General features: G+C 37.5%; 1 pseudogene; it reads left to right on the forward strand.

Annotated features, from left to right (window-relative positions):
- The first annotated feature begins 9542 nt into the window (after positions 1-9542).
- LOC110571373 overlaps positions 9543-23437 on the forward strand; it is a 47414-nt pseudogene continuing 33519 nt past the window's right edge.

Here is a 23437-nt window from a genome sequence, read left to right on the forward strand (position 1 = left end):
GGTGTGTATGTCTTTGTATAGGTGTATGTGTTTCTGTAGGTGTGTGTTCATGTGTTTGTGTGTGTACGTTTTATAAAATAATTTTTAAAGTAGTCATGATCCACAATCAAGGGTACTCTGAAAGAAGCAATGTCACATAGAACTTGTGAGTAGAATTTTCAAATAGCTTAAAATTCTAAAGAGAAATTTGAGCTAATATTTCTATTTGTTACCTGACAACATTGACAGTGTTGTGTAAACATCGAGATCACCACACTTTTTTAGGAGTCCTTTAACAATCTTTCTTTTATTCACCTTGGATTCAGAGATACGACTAATGAAAATAGCGGTGACATAACCTCTTCTATACAGGTTTGTGTTCTTGAGTGCCAGCTGGTGACACTATGATGAAACATAACACTAATAATTGATTAAAGTGACTTCTCTCCTCGCCCCAGTGCTTGCTGATATGCGACACTTGGCAATATATTATCAAAGCCACATTGTACGGATGATGCACAGGGACAGACTGTCACTTGAGAGTCCTTCCTTGAGTGATAGAGTTCTCCTTCACAGGGTCATGAAAGTCTAAGGCTGCACATTCAGAGCTAGTCTATGTGCCTATTTAAAGAGTAAAATCAACTTTTAAAAAAAATCTTAATATTTCAGAGATTGTAATGGGTGTATTATGGCTGGGAGCCAGGCAACCCAAGCTCATAAATAATGCATTCTGGTTGCATTGTGTATCCATGAAAAGGAGAGCCTTCTTCCAGAGAAAAGAAACTTATGGTTAAAGGCAGATACACTGAAGGTTGGTTTACAAAATGAAGTGTGATTATGGGCTTGAAGATTTATGGGAAAAGTTCATATGAAGTTTAAAAGAAAAAGCAGACTCCATTAGGCTGTAGAATCACCAAGGAAGTCAAAGTGATAAAGCCAAATGCCTGTGGTTTTAACCCCATATATTTAAATGCTTGGCTATGAAGCACACAGGAAAAAGTAGATAACTGAGTCTCAGAGTCCTGTCTGATATCCAAAGATAGGGTAATAGGTAGTATTTATCTGCACATTATAAAGAATGGTGCTAGACCTACTTCAGAGGACTTGCCAAGAAGTAGACTACACTGATGATTTAAATATCCATCCAATTTTCAAAGTAGGGAGCCGAGGCTAAATATCCCTGTAAAATAGAGAAAGGGTTTTATATAATTTCTCTCTTAGTCTGTACATGAGTACCTAAAGCTTCCATCTTAAATGCCAAAAGTATTACAGATCTTTGGGGCATGCTAGGATAAGAGTAAGAGTAAGGAGTCAAAAAGTTAACAAGTGATTTAAATATATGTTATTTTGTTATTATTACATGTTTTAAAATCGTTTTCACATTAAGTACAGATTAAGAATGAAATTATATATCAATACCTCCAAAAAGCAGAGAGAATTGATTTTGAAGTCTCTAAAACCACATTTTGCACACTTGTTTTTTGTTTCACATTTTCAAAAGAAGCCCTCAAAGGACCATTGACTGCAGCAATATTTCATTAAATAAGGAATGTCTTCCTAAGGTACAGGGAAGTAGCAGAGAAGAGAAAGTATGTGCATGTGCGTGTGTGTGTGTGTGTATGTGCACGTGTGTGTGTGTGTAACGTGTGTTTAGTTTTTCATTCAAAACAATAGTTTTTTGTTATAGTCTCCCCCTTTTTTTTTAAGTAGGCTCCATGCTTTTTTTAATTGTCAGTTAAAATTCCTCCTTTTTTTCTCTCCTTTTTTTCTCTCTGGTCCTAAACCTGCACCTAGAAATCGAGTGATAGAAATGTTACTGAAATATAGAACAAAGTAATATTCCAGCAAAAAGGCCAACACTCAAACTATTTGAAGCTAGTTGTCTAAATGTTTCAAGTCAATTTCTGGCTGTTGTTTTAACAGGTAGTAATCATACTATCAAAGTGTGAGCCTTACGAAAGCAACTCAGATTGAGTAAAAACAGTTTGGGGTGACCCTCATTTGTTGCATCTAGAATAGGAATTCAGAATGAATAAAATAATAGCAGCAACTTGGATGTATCAAATTCTCTAAAATTGATCATTGTGTTCACTGGCATGTCCAGCATATACAATTTCCATCTGTCTCATGCACAACTCTTCCTATATGTGTGTTAAATTAATTTGGAGATGACTTGTCATTGTTGTCAGGATTTTAGAGGGGAAACAAACACACGTGTATGTCTTTTCTTTTCTTGTGAACTCTCACTTTCAAGTAGTGCTTCTTATGTAGACTCCAGCATACAAAAGAGACCAGTAATGTGTGATCATCACTTGCAATGAGTGAGAAATCTGAAGGCATTATTTTCCTCTAACTTTGAGAAATTAATTTTGTCTGCCTATTCTCCATGGGTGTTGTATCCTCTGAGATTTTCAAATATCCACTGACTTCAGTCAGAGACTATAATAAAAACATTACACGCTGAAGAATATCTAAATTATTTTACCAGATTAGTTGTCAAGATACATCTATAAACTGAAATCCTTTTTAATGTAATGTTTTATAGAAAACTGTAGCTTCTTCTTAGGATTTCTGAATGGCCCAAATCTGTGGGTTTGGGAATAGGATTCAAGGAGGGGGAAGGCACAGAGGTGATGTGGTAAAGAGAGAATGAAGATGTGGAAACCAGAGCTACATAATTACCCTTTGGCTCATCTTGATAAAATGTGTGCTTTTGAGCATTGAAGAAGCACTTATAAATATTCAGTAAATGAAATAATAAGTTATTTTTAGGTAATTCTGCATTCATGTTTGATACTTGATTTTTCCTCAGTTCTTTCCTCCTTAGTGGTATGAAAAGGATCAGGAACTAGGGAGGGGCCAATATTTCAGCAGAGGGTGGTTCTTAACAGAGAACTCACTCTGGAATGGGGAACAAAGGAGGGTCGAATCCCACATTCTTCAGTAACTGGCTACCTAGTATTGGGCAGTCAGTGTTTTATGATTCAGTTTCTTCATTTGTAAAATAAGGATAATTCTAGCATCTTATGGGTTCTTATGACTAATAAGATTGTTTTAATAAAGCATATAAAACAATGCATGGGACATAGTAAGCATTATCTAAGTGTGATGCATAGTTCAGTTGAGCTTTGAAAACCTTTCTAATATATATATTCTATTTTTCTGAATCAGATGTCAGCCTTGGAGCCGAAAGAGCATAATCCCTAGTCTTTCATCCTTAAAATGTCAACACTAGTAAATGGATGCTCCCTTAAAGATACAGTTATAAGTAGCTGGAATTTTACCTAGATAAGATAAAATAAAGATATAGACCAAAGATAGCATTTATCTGCTGTGTGTTTCAACCAACACCTGGAGAGAGGGCTCCCCATGGGTTCCACAGGGACCAGCCTCCTCTCCTCCTGCTTTGTGTAACTTTTCACTTCCCTGACTCTACCAAGTTCTGTTCTCACCTCCCATTCCATCATCCTTCCTGTAAAATGCCCAGTCACCTGCTTCAGAATCAGAGTTCAGTTGGGTTCCTGCAGGTCTGTCTTCTCTACTGCAGTAGTTCTTACGGATTGGTGTCTGCCCTGACCACGTTAATTAGTGTTCATCTTTGACAGTAGACAAACAAAACTTTTCAGTACTTTAAATAACACAGAGTTGGAATTATTGTGTCACAGAGCATTCTGTAGTGTAGGAAGCCAAATAAAAACAATGATGAAGAAGAATTCTTAGAGTTCATTAATAAGAAAACAAACAACTCAATTAAAAAGTAGTCAAAGGCCTAAAAAGACACCTCAGCAAGGAAGATATATGGATGGCAAATAAGCATATGAAAAGATGCTCAACATCATATGTCATCAGGGAAATGCATATTAACAACATCATATGTCATCAGGGAAATGCATATTAACAACAATGAGATACCACTACACATCTATTATAATAGCCAAAATCCAGAACACTGACAACACCAAATGCTGGTGAGTTTATGGGGCCACAGGAACTCTCATTCATTGCTGATGGGGATGCAAAATGTTACAGCCACTTTCGAGACAGTTTGGCAGCTTCTTACAAAACTAAACATACTCTTATCATATGATTCAGCAATCACAATCCTTGGTATTTGCTCAAAGAACTTGAAAACTTGGTCTACACAAGAACCTGTACATGAATGTTTATAGAAGCTTTATTCATAATTACCAAAACTTGGAAAAAACCAAGATGCCCTTCGGTAGGTGAATAGATAAATAAACTTCGGTACATCCAGGCAATGGAATATTGTTCAGCACTAAAAAGAAAGTAGCTAGTAAGCCATGAAAAGACATGGAGGAAACTTAAACACACATTTCTAAGTGAAGGAAGCTAATCTGAAAGGCCGTATGATTTCCAAAAGTAGCATAAATATAAAAGGCAAAATTATAGAGATAGTAAAAAGATCAGTGGTTGTCAGGGCTTGAGGGGAAGGAAGGATGAATAGCCAGAGCATAGAGAATTGTTAGAATAAAGTACACTGTATGATACTCTAGTGGTGGATACACTTGTCTAAACTTATAGAATGTAAGTTCTAGAAGTGTGAACTCTAACATGAACTATGGACTCTGGATGATAATGATGTGTCAATGTAGGTTCATCAATGGTAGCAAATGTACCACCTGGTGAGGGGTGTTAATAGTAGAGGAGGCTGTGCATGTGTGGGGGCAGGGTGTATATAAGGAATTTATCTTCTGCTCAATTTTGTTGTGCATCTGAAACAGCTCTAAAAAGTAAAGTTGTTATTTTTTTAATGAATGTATCACATTTTCTGGCAAATAATTTGTCCAGAAGAATAATGATAATGGTGACGATGGTGGTGGTGATTTCCATTTGTATTTTTCAAATAAATTGACTATTAGTTTAAATCTCTAAAACAATTTTCCAAGAAGGCAATTCACCATAGTATTAAATAGAAAATAGTCCATTGTTGTAATCATGAAATTAATCTTCTTCCCCAAATTAGTTTGAAAGAAAATTTATATTCATGGCAATTCATACAGTTGCAGAAGCAGATATATTTAGTTGCCCTTGAACCAGTAAATTCCAAAATGCATAATTATCCTGGTATATTTCCAGTCATCTAGAGTGATTATTAGTCCTCATTTTGAATGACACTGAAAACATAGTCAGGTTTGTGGCTGCATACCTTCCATCCCTGGTTTTGTAAAGCCTGGTATTGAGCAGGAGGAGGGTCAGAACTGAAAGCCAGCTCATCTTCCTAGTGCCATCGTTAGATTCTCTGGTCACTGTACATGTGTGTGAGAGAAGATACAGAAAGTACTCTTCTTGTGATGTAGAGTAGGAAGGGATAGGATAAATGACATTTCTTTGGGGTTCTTTTTTAATTAAAGGAAAAAAATATTTCCTTACATTAGACTACTGATCATATTACATCTTCAGTTTTGGCAATGAAATATTTATATTGCTTTAAATTATTTTATTACTGAATTTAAAAGTAGTATAAATACACTAAAGCATTTATAATAGATAATAAGTCATATAAAAAATTAAAATTGTTTTTTATCTCCAAGAAACAACTAACATTACTGTTTTGTTTTATTTCATCCCAGTTTATTTTCTATTTTTTGTGTATGTTTATTTATATGGATGCTTTGAGCAGAAAAATGACATGATCTGATGAGTGCATTCACATTAGGCAGTCTAAATGGGAGGTGACAATGGAAGTGGAGACTGACAGGAGTCTGCAGGTGATGCAGGCCAGGGAAGGATGTCAGGAAGTGGTGGAAGTGTCTGTTTTGAATATATTTTAAAGATACAGATACAGCCCTGCTAATGGTTTGCAGTAGACACTGCTTATATGCCCCTGAAGATCCACTCAACCTGACTTGTCTCTCTTTCCATCCGTGACTGCTAGGACCAACTGCATGTGTCAAACTGATGTCTTTCTCTATCCTCCCACCTGGAGTTTTCCTTTTGCTGTTGAAATGTGGAATATTTGAGGATTTATTTCAACTCCTCTGTATAAATAATCTGTACTTGTATAGTTCATATCTAATGTGTGATATGGGCTGGTGAACAAATGTGCCTCCTAATGAATGAGTTGTCTGTGATGCATTCAAAAAACATCTTGCAGGATGTTGCTGTAATATCCAATAAGATACTCAGTGGTATCTAACTCAACATATTTTGTATTGGCTCTCCCTAATTCTTTAGAAGGAGAAGGAGCCCTATTCTCCTAGCTAAAGAAAAATAATTTCTCCTTGCTTGGAGTTTTGAAATGACTTTATCTGACAGCTGCCTCCCAAAATCATGCCTATTTTTCTCATTCCAGCCTCCATTACTTTTTATTGATTTCATGTTAAATTACCATTAGAATAGCCTGATCAGGGGAGTACAATCCCTGACTCAGGAAGAAATCACAAGCCAAAGGATATGCAAGGCTGTTTAATATTGGTGAAGCAGAGAAAATATATATGTGTGAGTGTGCTTTCAAGATGTTAGTCTGAGAGGAGAGGACCAGACTATAAGGTTGAAAAACAGAAAATGTATTGATGTGGAGACACTTTTTTCATAACTGGACCTTGAATATTCTTGCAAGGTTACCTGGAACAAGGCCTCGTAGTCTGGATGGGGATGGATTTTTGAAAGTTGGGCACAAAAGCCTGGAGTATCTAGGGCAGAGATGCTAATATTGTCCTGAAGTAGTGTTGATAAAGGGGTCATGAAGCTCAGAGAGTTGAACATTTTGAATGGATTAGGTCACACCTAGAATCTGTGATACTCCCATCATCAGGGTGGTAAGAAATGCACTGCTGAAGGGGCTGCAAGATCTTAGCGAAGCTTGATGGCTGCTCTTGGTTGGCCTAACAGTGGAAGAATCTCCAGAGGAATTTGGCTTTCTAGTATCAGTGGAATTTAGAATAGCAGGGGGAGAGGCATCCACAAGTAATCTTCCAAAGTAAGATAGTCATAATTAGTGTAATGAGCAGAAAGCCAGAGTGTGGCACTTTGGGTACCATGACTCACAATGATACTCATAGTATCTATTAAATCAGTGTTCCTAAGAGCAACATAGATATTAAAGTTTTTGATTGCCTATTTATTTAAAAAATATCCAGTTTTATTGAGGTATAATTGACATATAACATTGTGTAAGTTTAAGATACATAATGTAATGACTTCATGTATGTGTGTATTGCAAAATGATTACCACAGTAGGTTAGTTAACACAGTTGTCACCTCACGTAGTTACAATCTTTTGTATGTGGTAAAACTTTTAATATCTATTCTCTTAGCAACTTTAAAATATATTATACAGTATTGTTAACCATAGTCGCCTTGGTATATGTTAGATCTCCAGAACATTTTCATCTTATCAGTGGAAGTTTGTACCAACTTTTGACCAACTTTACCCTTCTCCATCACCACTTCTGGCATCCACCAATCTGCTTTATGTTTCTATCAGTTTGGTTTTGGGGGTCAAAATTATCTTACAGGTTGTTCAATGGTTCAAATAAATTCCCATGGTGACTATTTCCCCACCTGCTGTTTCAGTGGAAAGAATACTCAGAAGGTAGTACAACATTGTTCACTGACTTGCCAGGTATGGCCACAAAGCAGGAAGGGTCAAAGGGAACCTCAGAAATAACCCCTGACCCACCCAGGATTGTGTATCACACAGTGGAAGATGAACTCCTTGATAATTCCAAAGACTGCTTTGGTGGTAAAGTTTTTAGAGTTCCAGAATTCCAGAATTAAATCCATAATTTATCTTTTTAAGATAATGATAGATTGGTGTACTTTATACTTCCTATATAAAAACCACAGTTTAGGGGCGCCTGGGTGGCTCAGTCGTTAAACGTCTGCCTTTGGCTCAGGTCATGATCCCAGGGTCCTGGGATCGAACCCCACATCAGGCTCCCTGCTCCGTGGGAAGCCTGCATCTCCCTCTCCCACTCCCCCTGCTTGTGTTCCCTCTCTTGCTCTGTCTCTCTCTGTCAAATAAATAAATAAAATCTTAAAAAAAAACCAAAAACACAGTTTATGGAGAGCCTCTTCAGATTTTGCAGGAATGTGTTCAGAACTTGAGAATGCTGCTCAGGTCTATTTATCAGGTAACTTAAGGGGCACCTGGGTGGCTCAGTCTGAGTGAGGAGTGCCAAGCAGGGCTCGATCGCAGGACCCTGAGATTATGAAAATATTATGAAAAATAGTTTCATTATTTCTAATGAAACATCTGCCTTGGCTCAGGTCATAATACCAGAGTCCTGGGATCAAGCCCCACATCAGCGACCTACTCAGTAGGGAGCCTGCTTCTCCCTCTCCCCCCTGCTCATGCTCTCTCTCTTGCTATCTTTCTCTCTCTCAAATAAATAAATAAAATCTTTTAAAAAAAAGTTTGTTATCAGGTAACTTAAAAGACTGACATTTCCAATGGGGCATAAAGAAAAAGAAGGCTTTGTAGCAGATGAAGTCTGTGATGAATGAGATGCCCTTCGGCTTTACCCATATGACCAAGAATATTCAGTGGTGCTAGAGGCATCTGTGATGGAAAAGGATTTTTTTTGTCTTGCGGGCGGGCATCATTAGTTCTTCATGGGTTCTGGCCAACTTCTCAGAAGTGCAACTCAACTTCTGGTCTCCCGACTGGGACAACCTTGTGAAGTCTCAGATGTGAAATTATGAAAGAATTTGCCCAGTGTGCATCACATGGATAGTCCTGAAGTGTGCAACTGTTATCAGCCCAAGGCTAAACATTTAGCTAATCTAAGACAGCTGAGCTGGAAGGGTAAGGCATATGGGAAATTAATTACCTCTTTCTCCCAATAGACAGTCCTGAAATACAATTATTGCACCTCTCAGATAACTGCTGTGGAATTGAGGAAGCAGTAGTATTTAGTAGTGGCCAGCTTGATAAAATAACTCCAATGGCTTTCCCGCTTCCCCTGATTTATTCCCTTTGTCCTTTATCTTTTTTTTTTTAAAAGATTTTATTTATTTTTTTGACAGAGAGAGAGACAGCGAGAGAGGGAACACAAGCAGGGGGGAATGGAAGAGGGTGAAGCAGGCTTCCCGCCGAGCAGAGAGCCCGATGCGGGGCTCAATCCCAGGACCCCAGGATCATGACCTGAGCCGAAGACAGACGCTTAACGACTGAGCCACCCAGGCGCCCCTGTCCTTTATCTTTAATAAAGTTGCAGCATGTAATAGTTTTGTCTCAGACTCTACTTGCTAGGGAACCTAGTCTAAGACATGAATTGAATGTGCAGCTTGATAAAGAATGGAAACAAGACAACCCAGGGTTTTGTGTGTATGTCAATGGCTGGAAGGTAGTACCGTTTTCTAAGATGGGGAAGACTGGAAGGGGTCTGGGATTTGAGATGCTTCTAGACTATATTAATTATACAGTGGTCATAGAAATGACCCCAAATTTTAGTGATATAAACAAAAAGCATTTACTTAGTTCATTCCTCTGCGGAAACAAGGTTTAGACTGGGCTCGGTGGGCACTTTTGTCTCAACTGTGTTCTCTCATACACCTGTGGTTAACTCTGGGGTAAAATAAGGGCTGATTGGTTTAAGATGGCTTCAAGTAGGCCAACTCATCTTCTGTTCCGCAAAGCCAGTCCTCACCCAGATAGCTATGGGGTTGTTCATGTCGTATCCAGGCAAGTTTTAAAGGAGATAAGAATTATGCAAAGCTATGTGAGACCTAACCGGTAACTGGCGTAAGGTCACTTTCATGGCATTCTACTGGAAAAAGCTAATCACAAAGCAAACACAGATTCAAGGAGGTAGGAAATAAGCTCCACTGCTTGATCAGAAGAAGAAAATGGTGTCCTAGGCACCATGTGAAGTGTTTCATAAGGAGAGGTATTTTCAACTGAGTCAGTTGCTACTAAAATGTCTAATATCATGAGAATTGGCTATTGGATTTAGCTGTCAACCTATTGTCAGTGGAGTGGTTGTCAAGATAGTCTGATCATTGCCAGTTGAGGAACGAAATGTGGTGGCTCGGTGTGATTTGAAGTCAAGCAAGATTTTAATTTTTTGCTTGTCTACTTGTTTTGCTTTTATGATTGTTAAAGTTGGAGAATGATTCAGTAGAGGAAAAGTAAGCAGAAGTCCTATCTTTTGTGAAAGAGAGAGTAATGTGAGAGATTGTCTTAGTATCATGGTTTTAATTTTCCTTTCTAATGGAGTTTTTTACTTAAAACTTGATATCTGGATTTAATCATCAATTGCTGTTAATACTTAAACATATACATTTTTACTAGTGATTAGATTTAGCATAGTTATAGCTCTTTTTTTTGAATGGTGGAGTTAATTGTCATTTTGAAGCTTCCATTTGTAATTTGCAAGAAAACAGATAGTGATTTATAGAAACAGATGTATGAATTCTATATTATATTCACCAGTAATACATCTTAGTATCTTTGAAAAAAAGTGTTTTCTATTTTGTTTTTTAAAAATTTATATTTTGAATTCTCTAAAATCTCATAACAGTGATACCTTTATGTATTAAATATTAATCCATTTCCTCACACTTATTGACTGTTTTCTCTTCAATAAGCACTGTACTAGGTGCAATGTTTAATCCAGAGAAATGTTAGAAAAGCTTTACATTTAAGAAGCTTGCAGTATAGGGGCACCTGAGTGGCTTAGTCTGTTACACATCCAACTCTTGATTTCAGCTCACGTCATAATCTCAGGGTCCTGGGATCGAGCCCTGCTTGGGACTCCTCACTCAGCAGGGAGTCTGCTAGAGATTCTCTCTCTCCCTCTCCCTCTGCCCCTCCCTCTCATGCTCTCTCTCTCTCTCTAAAATAAGTAAATTTTTAAAAAAGAAGCTTGCAGTGTATCAAGGAAATAACAATAATAGGTAAGGAAAACTAACATTACTAAAGAAAATGTACTGTATGAAAATGTTAAAAACAAAATTTTCAAAGAAAATTATGAAAATCAGACTATTATTTGCACAATTCTTTAATGTCAGGCACAGATGATTTTTTAAAATATGCATAGTCACTTCATGCACTTAGTCATTCAAAAAATTATAATTAATCATTTGATATAGATAAGAAACTAGGAGAGTCCTTGTGCATACTTTGGGCCCTCATTAGAGTTGACAGTTAAATCAGAAAGGCAGTCCTTAATCAACAATTACACTAGAATAAGGAGGCTGGGAAGATGGCAGTGTAGAAGGACCCTAAACATGCCTCACCTCGTGGATACGACTAGATAATAATCACATCTGCATAAATCACCCAGAGAACAACCCAAAGACTGGCAGAACAAACTCCACAGCTAAAGGCAGAGAAGAGGCCACATCAAAGAGGGAAGGAAGTACAAGTGCAGAGATGAGGTGGTGAGCTAAAAGGACCCCAGCCATCCACAGTCAGAGGGAGCTGGGGGCATGGAGAAGGGCAAAAAATGCTATCACACCAGGGAGCACGCATGGGTAAGACAAAACCCCATAACATTTGGCTTTGTAAGCCAGAAGGGCTGAATTTTGTGATTTTTACAACCAGCAAGTCTTAGCCTGAAATTTTAAAAGTCAGTGGGTTCCAGTGAGAGTGTTAGGAAGCCAAGTCCCTGCCCTTAAAGAGACAGCATGACAAAGAGCCTACAGAGATTCACCATTGAAGCAGCATTTTGAAAAACACCTGTCTCCACAGGAGGGACACTTATTTACTCATCTCAGGGTGTATCCTGAGAGGCAAGGATTGCAGGGAGCCCCCTCCAGGAACAAAGAAGTTGGCAGCACCATTTCCCTTCCCCCACCCCTCAGTAAATACGTGGCCACCTGCAGGAATCATCGTGGCGCCTACGGTCACTACCTAATTTGCTTAAACCAGCACCCCTGGCCCCACCCCACTATGGGGATTCTCCCTTTCCAGTCATTCTTACATCAATGACTGTTCTGCCAGTCCCCTCCCCAAGAAGACTAGCATAAACTTCACCAACACTGCATCTCTTGATCAGGGCATTGTGTAGGGCATCGGTCTGAGCAGTGGCTGTTCACCTCCTGGGGAATATGAGCATACCTTGTAAGAATTGGATTCTCCACTCAAGAGCTTTGCAGAATGGCCCCAGCCACCCCCAGTCTTGGCAGTGGCTGCATGTCCTCAGAGGAAGAGGACAAGTGGCACCTCATTAAAAGTCTGCACCCTGCCCACTACTTTCAAGAGCAGGAGATTTAGCTGACTTTCCTCACACCCAGAAATAGACACAGAGAGTTAGACAAAATGATGACACAGAGGAATATGTTTCAGATTAAAGAACAGGGCAAAAACAGAGACCTAAGAGGACAGATATAAGTAATATGCCTGATAGAGAATTTAAAGTAATGATTATAAAGATACTCAGTGGACTTGAGAAAAGAGTGGAGGATATCAATGAAACCCTTAACAAAGAGATAAAAGAGAAGCAATCAGAGATGAAGAACACAATAAATGAAATTAAAAATACACTAGAAGAAATAAATAGCAGGCTAGGAAGCAGAGGAACAAATTAATAACCTGGAATAGAGAGTAATGGAAAGTAATCAAGCTGGACATGTGAGAGAAAAAATTATGCAAACTGAGACTTAGGGAATTCAGTGACTCCATCAACTGTAATAAAATTCACATTACAGGGGTCGCAGAAGAAGAAGAGAGAGAAAAAGGGGGCAGAAAATTTATTTGAAGAAATAATGCCTGACAAGTTCCCTAATCTGGAGAAGGAAACAGATATCCAGATCCAGGAGTCACAGAGATCCCCCAACAAAATCAACCAAAGGAGGTCCACACCAAGAGACATAGTAGTTAAAATGACAAAAAGTAGTGATAAAGAAAATATTTTTAAAGTAACAAGAGAAAAGAAGTCAGTTACATACAAGGGAAGCCCCATAAGGCTATCAGCAAATTTTTTAGCAGAAACTTTGCAAGCCAGAAAGGAGTATCATGATATATTCAAAGTGCTGAATGGGAAAAATCTGCAGCCAAGAATACTCTATAGCAAGGCTATCATTCAGAATAGAAAAAGATATAAAGAGTTTCCCAAACAAACAAAAACTAAAGGAGTTCATAACTACTAAACAAACCCTACAAGAAATGTTAAAGGGAATTCTTTGGAAAGGAAAAACCATAAATAAGAGTATGAAAAGCAGGAAACACAAAAGTAAAAATAACTGTATGTGTAAAAGTCATACATGGGCTTCACAAAATAAAAGGATGTAAAATATGACACCATATACCTGAAATATGGTGAGGGAGACAAGTAAAGAATGGGTTCAACTTAAGCGACCATCAACTTCAAATAGACTGCTATGTGCAAAAGATGTTGTATAAACTGAAGGATAACCACAAATCTAAAACCAGTAATAGATATGCAAAGAATAAAGAGAAAGAAATTCAAATATATGACTAAAGAAAGCCAGCAAAGCATGAAAGAGAGCAAGAGAAGAAAAGATTGGAGAAAAACTATAAAACAACCACAAAACAAAAAACAAAATGGCAATAATACATATCTACCAATAATTACTTTGAATGTAAATGGGCTAAACACTCCAATCAAAAGACATAGGATGAAAGAATGGATTTAAAAAAAACAAGAAAAACAAAGAAAAAAACAGAGAACAAGGGGCACCTGGGCAGCTCAGTCAGTTAAGTGTCTGCCTTTGGCTCAGGTCATGATCCCAGGGTCCTCCATGATCCCCTGCAGGGAGCCTGCTTCGCCCTCTCCCTATGCCTGCCACTTCCCCTGCTTATGCTCTCTCTCTCGCTCTCTCTCACAAATAAATAAATAAATAAAATCTTTTAAAAAAGGACCCATCTATATTCTGCCCTTAAGAGACTAATTTCAGACCTAAAGACACCTGCAGATTAAGTGAGGGGATGGAAAAACATTTATCATGTTTTGGTTGAAAGAAAGCCAGGGAAGCAATACTTATATCAGACAAAATAGACTTTAAAACAAAAAGACTGTAACAAGAGGGAAAAAAAAGGTGGGGGGGGGGCGGGGAACTACATAATCATAAAGGGGACAATCCAACAAGAAGTTATAACAATTATAAATATTTATGTACCGAACATGGGAGCACCCAAATATAAAAAACAGTTAAAATAAACATAGAGGAGCTAATCCATAGTAATACAGTAATAGTAGGGGATTTGAACACTCCATTTACATCATTGGACAGAACATCCAAACAGAAAATCAATATGGAAACAGTGGCTTTGAATGACACGCTGGACTAGATGGATTTAACAGATATAATACAGGCCTACCTCAAAAGCAAGAAAAACTGTAAATAAACAACTTACCTTTACACCTAATGGAGCTAGAAAAAGAAGAACAACAAAACCCAAGAATAGCGGAAGGAAGGAAATGGTAAATATTAGAGCAGAAATAAATGATATAGGAACTAAATAAACAATAGAACAAATCAATGAAACCAGGAGCTGGTTCTTTGAAAAGATCAACAAAATTGATAAACCTGTAGCCTGACACATCAAAAAAACAAATGAGAAACAGAGAGAGGACTCAAACAAAGTCACAAATGAAAGAAAAGTAACAAACAACACTACAGAAAAAACAATTATAAGAGAATATTATGAAATATTATATGCCAACAAATTGGACAACCTAGAAGAAATGGATAAATTCTAGAAACATATAACATACCCAAACTGAAACATGAAGAAATGGAAAATTTGGACAGACCAATTACCGGCAATCAAATTGAATCAGTAGTGAATAAACTCCCAGGGGGACGCCTAGGTGGCTAAGTTGGTTAAGCATCTGTCTTCAGCTCAGGTCATGATCCCAGGCTCCTGGGATTGAGCCCTGTGTTGGGGAGTCTACTTCTCCTTTTGCCCCTCCCCAACCCACTTGTGTTCTCTCTCTCTCACTCTCTGTCTTTCTGCCTGAAATAAATAAATAAAATCTTTTAAATAAACAAACAATCAAAAACAAAAACTCCCAACAAACAAAAGTCCAGGACCAGATGGCTTGTGAAGGTAAATTCTACCAAACATTTAAAGGAGACTTAATGCCTCTTCTTCTCAAACTATTCCAAAAAGTAGAAGAGGAAGGAAAACTTCCAAATTGATTCTGCGAGGCCAGCATTATCCTGATATCAAAACCAGCTAAAGACACCTACAAAAAAAGAGAACTACAGGCCAATATCTCTGATGAACATAGATGCAAAAATCCTCCACAAAATACTAGTAAACTGGATCCAACAGTGCATTAAAAAAAAAAATCCTTCACCATAATCACATGAGATTTATTCCCAGGATACAAAGGTGGTTCAGTATTCACAAATCAATCAACATGATACATCACATCAATAAGCAAAAGGATAAAAACCATATGATATACCATATATATATATATATATATATATATACATATATATATATATATATATAACCATAATCGATAGATACAGAAAAAGCTTTTGACAAAGTACAACATCCATTCCTGAAAAAAACCCTCAACAAAGTGGTTTAGAGGGAGCATACCTCAACATAATAAAGGCCTTATATGAAAAACCCAAAGTGAACGTCATACTCAATGGGGAAAAACTGAGATCTTTTCCCCTAAGTCAGGAACGAGACAGGTGTCCACTCTCACAACTTTTATTCAACATAGTACTAGAAGTCCTAGCCACAGCAATAAGACAATAAAAATAAATAAAATGCATCCAAATTGGTAAGGAAAAAGTAAAACTTTCAGTATTTGCAAATGGCATGATACCTATATAGAAAATCCTGATGACTCCAGCAAAAAAACTACTAGAACTGATAAATGAATTCAGTAAAGTCTCAGGATACAAAATCAATGTACAGAAATCTGTTCATTCCTATACACTAATAATGAAGCAGCAGAAAAACAAATTAAGAAAACAGCAGTCCCATTTACAATTCACCAAAAATAAGAAGATACCTAGGAATAAACTTAACCAAAGAGGTGAAAGATCTGAAGTCTAAAAACTATAAAACATTGATGAAAGGAAATGAAGAGGACGCAAAGAAATGAAAAAACATTCCATACTCATGGATTGTAAAACAAATATTGTTAAAATGTCTATACTACCCAAAGCAATCTATACATTTAATGCAAACCCTATCAATATACCAACAGTATTTTTCACAGAACTAGAAAAAAATCTGAAAATTTGTATGGGACCGCAAAAGAACCCAAATAGTCAAGGCATTCTTGAAAAAGAAAAGCAAAGCTGGAGGTATCACAATTCCAGACTTCAAGTTATATCACAAAGCTGTAGTAATCAAAACAGTATGATACTGGCACAAAAACACATAGATCAATCGAACAGAATAGAAAACCCAGAAATAAACCCACAATTACATGGTAGATTAGTCTTCGACAAAGGAGGCAAAAACATGCAATGGGAAAAAGTCTCTTCAACAAATGGTTTTGGGAAAACTGGACAGCCACATGCAAAAGAATAAAACTGGACCACTTTCTTACACCATACACATAAATAGACTCAAAATGGGTTACAGACCTAAATGTGAGATTTGAAATCATAAAAATCCTAGAAGAGAACAGAGGCAGTAATTTCTTTGACATTGGCCAAAGCAACATCTTTCTAGTCATGTCTCCTGAGGCAATGGAAACAAAAGCAAAAATAAGCAATTGGGACTACATCAAAATAAAAACTTCTACACAATGAAGGACACAATCAGTAAAACTATAAGACAACCTATGGAATGGGGGAAGATATTTGCACATGACATATCTGATAAAGGGTTAGTATCCAAAATATATAAAGAACTTACACAACTCAACACCCAAAAAATAAATAGTCCAATTAAAAAATGGGCAGAGGACATGAACAGACATTTCTCCAAAGAAGAAATCCAGATGGCCAAGAGACACATGGAAAGATGCTCAACATCACTCAGCATCAGAGAAATACAAAACTGAGATATCACCTCACATGTGTCAGAATGGCTAAAATTAATAACAGGGAACAACAGGTGTTGGTGAGGATGTGGAGAAAGGGGAACCCTCTTGTACTGTTGGTGGGAATGCAAACTCTTGCAGTGACTGTGGAAAACAGTATGGAGGTTCGTCAAAAAGTTAAAATAGAACTACCCTGTGATCCAGTAATTGCACTCCTGGGTATTTATCAAAAAAGTACAAAAAGACTATTCAAAGCCATACATTAATCCCTATGTTTATAGAAACATTATTTACAATAGCCAAATTATGGAAGCAGTCCAAGTGTCCATCAACAAATGAATGAATACAGAAGAAGTGGTATATATATATATATATATATACACACTGGAATATTACTCAGCCATCAAAACAAATGAAATCTTGCTGTTTGCAATACATGAATGGAGCTAGAGACTATAATGCTAACCGAAATAAGTCAGTAAGAGAAAGACAAATACCATATGATTTCACTCATATGTGGAATTTAAGAAACAAACAAAGAGGAGAAAAAGGAGAAAGAGAGCGAGACACAAGCCAAGAAATAGACTCTTCACTCTAGAGAACACACTGATGGTCACCAGATGGGAGGTGGGTGGGGGATGGGGGAAGTAGGTGATGGGGATTAAAGAGTTCACTTGTTGTGTTGAGCACTGAGTAATGTTTAGAATTGTTGAATCATGATACTGCATACCTGAAACTAATATAATACTTTATGTTAACTGTAATGGAATTAAAATTAAAAATTTAATGAATAAAAAATTACACTAATGAATATAAGTTTATGATTGTGTTAAACACTAAGAAGGACAGGGACCGGGGTGCCTGGGTGGCTCAGTCGTTAAGTGTCTGCCTTTGGCTCAGGTCATGATCCCAGGGTCCTGGGATCAAGCCCCTCATCGGGTTCCCTGCTCAGCGGGAAGCCTGCTTCTCTCTCTCCCACTTATCCTGCTTGTGTTCTCTCTCTGGCTGTCTCTCTGTCAAATAAATAAATAAAATCTTTAAAAAAAAGAAAAAAGGGACAGGGACCTGGTGCAATTACAGCGTATCAGAGAGAAATTGACCCACTAAAACAAGTCAAGTTTGGTTCTCCAAAAAATTGAGCATGATAGCTGCCATCTTCTGACTAACTTCACTTATAATCCACCTGATTCTACTCTAGATTCTGTTTGTCTACCTTCCCTGGAAGTAAGGCTTGACTATCTAGATAGCAGTTCTGGCTAATGAGCTATGTTTAATAGAATTTGAGCCTTAAGTAACCTTTCTTTTCTTACTGATTTTCTTACTTTTTTATTTTTCAAAGATTTTATTTATTTATTTGACAGAGAAATAGCAAGAACAAGAAACACAAGCAGGGGGAGTGGGAGAGGGGGAAGCAGGCTTCCTGCTCAGCAGGGAGCCCAATGTGGGGCTCGATCCCAGGACTCTGGGATCATGACCTGAGCCGAAAGCAGCCGCCTAATGACTGAACCACCCAGGCGCCCCTGATTTTCTTAGTTTAAAAAAAAAAAAAGATGTAATTGTACCACCATTCCCTCTACTTACTGTTTTGAAAATGGATATGATGCCTAGAACTAAGATATAGATTTTCGCCAGCCTGACATGAAGAGTTCTGTAAGCAATGATTACAGAAGTAGTGGAGAAAATGAGTGCATTATATTTGCATTTAATCTTCAGACAGACTATGTTAATTAAGTGTTATTCCCCAGATTCACAAATGATGAAACTTAAGGTTACAAAGTGTAGTATTTTTCCATGTCAAATTAGTTATAATATGTTAGGGTTACTATTTCAATCTGGTCTGACCCCAACGCCCATGTTACTACTATCACAGTGTGTTGCCTTTCATGATACCACATCCTAGGCCTCAAGGAAAAGGTTGGGGCTTACACCAACAGGAAGGATTTCAGAGAGGGTATGAAGAGAGCTTTTCCAATATTTATGTTACCTTCAGAAGCCTCTCTAATGATTCAGTCACTGGCTGGGAGGATGTATCAACTCAATAGCTATTTGTGGAGTAAATGAATAAGTGAATGGATAATATAAGCAGAATCAAGAAGTTGAAAATGAAAAAAAAATGAATTTAGAGGGGAGCTCTCATTTGATAAGAAAGACTCAAGAATATGAAACATCATTTGCTAACCAGTTAGTTATTCAAAATAAATTGTTATTTTAAACATGTTTTTGGGAGTGCATTTTGGAGAAACTCTAACAGAGAAATATATTTCAAAATATCTGAGTTCAATACCTGTGCTTGAAATTCATCAACCCAAGGTCATTTTCTCCATGCAGTCTTCACCTACATTGTGACAAAAATGAGCTAATCATTGTCAGTTGTTTTTATTTGAAATACAGTCTTTCATACTTTTTATTTCAGGGAAAATCAGTTTCATATACATTATTTAATTGATAGGTAAAATAGAATGGCTAGAAAATTGAGGTTGTGAAAGTAAATATGACCAGCTACAGTCAAGGGAGCATGAGTGAGTGGGTCAATAAGAAAGATAAGGTTTTAATTTTCACAACATAAAGAGATATTATATGGGATAATATAGAGCGATAAATTCCTATGTTCATTTTATAGCCTGGCCATCCACTGCAGGTTTGTCCTCTACATGGGTGAAATTAGTTACACTTGTATTAGGTTCTTATTGCTGCTGTACGAATTTTTACAAACATAGTGACTTAAAACAAGGATTTACATCCCTTTTAAATGAACAGAAATAAAGGTATAACATTTTTATGTTAGGCATGCCAATTGCCAATTTGTACTTAGCCAGTTTCTTTTCATCACAGACATACTGAATCAGATTAACTTTCTGCATCCTCAGTGATCCCTTTCCCTAACAGTTTAAAAATCCACATGCAGAATTGAGTATAGAAATACTCATTTTTTAAAACTTTATTGAACAGACTTACAAGTTTTATCAGTTAAACCCGAATTCTCTTGTCAGCCTAAGACCTAAGCTCTTGACCTTGTGATGAATACTGTTATACAAAATGCTATTGAATAGTAATGTTCTTTCACACATTAAGAAAAGCATAGGCTATTAATAAACTGAGCACCTCACAGAACTGTATTTTAGTCTTCAAATGCTTAAATTAATAAATCATCTTTTCTTGACAAAGTCAAATAATTTCTTATTAACTCATATAGTTATTTTAAAGGCAACTGATGAAAGGTGTAAGCAAAGAATGTCTTTTTTGACATGCTAAATTAGTAAAAGTCAAAATGATCATTTGTTCATGGTAGCGTTTGCACCATGCTGTGACAGGAAAGATTTTCCTTTATTTCCTCACATCCTTCCCAGGATGTGGAATGAACTTGCCCTCCATCCACCACCACCACTACACACACACACACACACACACACACACACACACGTGTCCAGAGATAATCCAGGACAGATAAATGGAAGAATGCTTTTGGTAATGCAGAAAAAGTTAGAACACACTGACTTGACTTTCATCTTTTTGAATTTTAATTTCAACTCATGTGTTTTGATTGTATACTTCCGTGGTATTATCTATTTGGCATAAAGATAAATTGTATCAAAAGTTTTAGGTACCCAGATTTCATATTACAAAGGTTGAAATGACTGTTAGCCATTTTTACTTCAGTGATAATAACTGGTAAAATATTCTCAAGTTAAAAATATTTATGGGTTTTTGATTCTGTTTTGCCTAGGATTTGAACATAAGCTACATAAGAGGAATGTTTATTTCTTAAACTAATTTTCTTGTTTCAGAATGAGCCATTTAAATATAACTATTGCGTTGATTTACATACGGAAAGTTCTAACAATGTACAGATGGAGCTAGAGAGTATCATGCTAAGTGAAGTAAGTCAGTCAGAGAAAGACAAATACCATATGATTGCACTCATATGGGGAATTTAAGAAACAAAACAAATGCGCAAACTGGGAAAAAGAGAGAGAGAGAGAGAGAGGCAAACCAGGAAGCAGACTCTTCACTCTAGAGAACACACTGGTGGTCACCAGAGGGGATGTGGGTAGGGGGATGGGGGAAATAGGTAATAGGGATTCAGGAGTGTATTTGTTGTGATGAGCACTGAGTAATGGACAGAATTTTTGAATGACTATATTGTACACCTGAAACTAATATAACACTGTATGTTAACTAACTGGAATTTAAATAGAAGCTTAAAAAAATAAAATTCAAAGAGATCTCTTCCTGTGTCTTCCCACTACCATAAATATCTTCTTAGTTAATACTTATACAGGACTTAACATTTTACAATATGGCTTTATATAAATTATCACAATTGATATTCTCTGCAAAATGGCAACAAATGGAGTCCAGATGCTAATATTTCCCTGTTGTAATATAATTATAATACTACAAATGAAGGGCTTCTGTTGACACGTTGGTGTTATCCTGTGTCATAGAGCAGATAAATTATGAAGAACAGTTTTACACAGGTTTTCTGATTTCTTCTTCTTATTTTTTTTATTCTTATGTTAATCCCCATTACATCATTAGTTTTAGATGTAGTGTTCCATGATTCATTGTTTGTGCATAACACCCAGTGCTCCATGCAGAATGTGCCCTCCTCAATACCCACCACCAGGCTAACCCATCCTCCCACCCCCCTCCCCTCTAGAACCCTCAGTTTGTTTTTCAGAGTCCATCGTCTCTCATGGTTCGTCTACCCCTCCGATTCCCCCGCTTCATTCTTCCCCTCCCGCTACCTTTTTCTTCTTCTTCTTCTTTTTTTTTTCTTAACATATGTTGCATTATTTGTTTCAGAGGCACAGATCTGAGATTCAACAGTCTTGCAAAATTCACAGCACTTACCAGAGCACATACCCTCCCCAGTGTCTATCACCCAGTCACCCCATCCCTCCCACCCCACCCACCACTCCAGCAACCCTCAGTTTGTTTCCTGCAATTAAGAATTCCTCATATCAGTGAGGTCATATGATACATGTCTTTCTCTGTTTGACTTATTTCGCTCAACATAATACCCTCCAGTTCCATCCACGTCGTTGCAAATGGCAAGATCTCATTCCTTTTGATGGCTGCATAATATTCCATTGTATATATATACCACATCTTCTTTATCCATCATCTATTGATGGACATCTTGGCTCTTACCACAGTTTGGCTATTGTGGACATTGCTGCTGTAAACATCGGGGTGCACGTACCCTTTCAGATCCCTACTTATGTATCTTTGGGGTAAATACCCAGTAGTGCAATTGCTGGATCATATGGTAGCTCTATGTTCAACTTTTTTTTTTTTTTAAGATTTTATTTATTTATTTGAGACAGAGAATGAGAGACAGAGAGCATGAGAGGGAAGAGGGTCAGAGGGAGAAGCAGACCCCACGCTGAGCAGGGAGCCCGATGTGGGACTCGATCCTGGGACTCTAGGATCATGACCTGACCTGAAGGCAGTCGCTTAACCAACTGAGCCACCCAGGCGCCCTATTTTCAACTTTTTGAGGAACCTCCATACTGTTTTCCAGAGTGGCTGCTCGAGCTTGCATTCCCACCAACAGTGTAGGAGGGTTCCCCTTTCTCCGCATACCCACCAACATCTGTCGTTTCCTGACTTGTTCATTTTAGCCATTCTGACTGGTGTGAGATGGTATCTCATTGAGGTTTTGATTTGGATTTCCCTGATGCCGAGCGATATTGAGCACTTTTTCATGTGTCTCTTGGCCATTTGGATGTCTTCTTTGGAAAAATGTCTGTTCATGTCTTCTGCCCATTTCTTGATTGGATTCTTTGTTCTTTGGGTGTTGAGTTTGATGAGTTCTTTATAGATTTTGGATACTAGCCCTTTATCTGATATGTCATTTGCAAATATCTTCTCCCATTCTGTCGGTTGTCTTTTGGTTTTGTTGACTGTTTCCTTTGCTTTGCAAAAGCTTTTTATCTTGATGAAGTCCCAATAGTTCATTTTTGCCCTTGCTTCCCTTGCCTTTGGCGATGTTTCTAGGAAGAAGTTGCTTCGGCTGAGGTTGAAGAGGTTGCTGCCTGTGTTCTCCTTTAGGATTTGGATGGACTCCTGTCTCACATTGAGGTCTTTCAACCATTTGGAGTCTATTTTTGTGTGTGGTGTAAGGAAATGCTCCAGTTTCATTCTTCTGCATGTGGCTATCCAATTTTCCCAACACCATTTGTTGAAGAGACTGTCTTTGTTCCATTGGACATTCTTTCCTGCTTTGTCAAAGATGAGTTGACCATAGAGTTGAGGGTCCATTTCTGGGCTCTCTATTCTGTTCCATTGATCTATGTGTCTGTTTTTGTGCCAGTACCATGCTGTCTTGATGATGACAGCTTTGTAATAGAGCTGGAAGTCCGGAATTGTGATGCCGCCGGGTTTGCTTTTCTTTTTCAACATTCCTCTGGCTATGCGGGGTCTTTTCGGGTTCCATACACATTTTAGGATGATTTGTTCCATTTCCTTGAAAAAAGTGGATGGTATTTTGATGGGGATTGCATTGAATGTGTAGATTGCTCTAGGTAGCATTGACATCTTCACAATATTTGTCC

The sequence above is a fragment of the Neomonachus schauinslandi genome, chromosome 6 (genome assembly GCF_002201575.2).
Source record: "Neomonachus schauinslandi chromosome 6, ASM220157v2, whole genome shotgun sequence".
Lineage (NCBI taxonomy): Eukaryota > Metazoa > Chordata > Mammalia > Carnivora > Phocidae > Neomonachus > Neomonachus schauinslandi.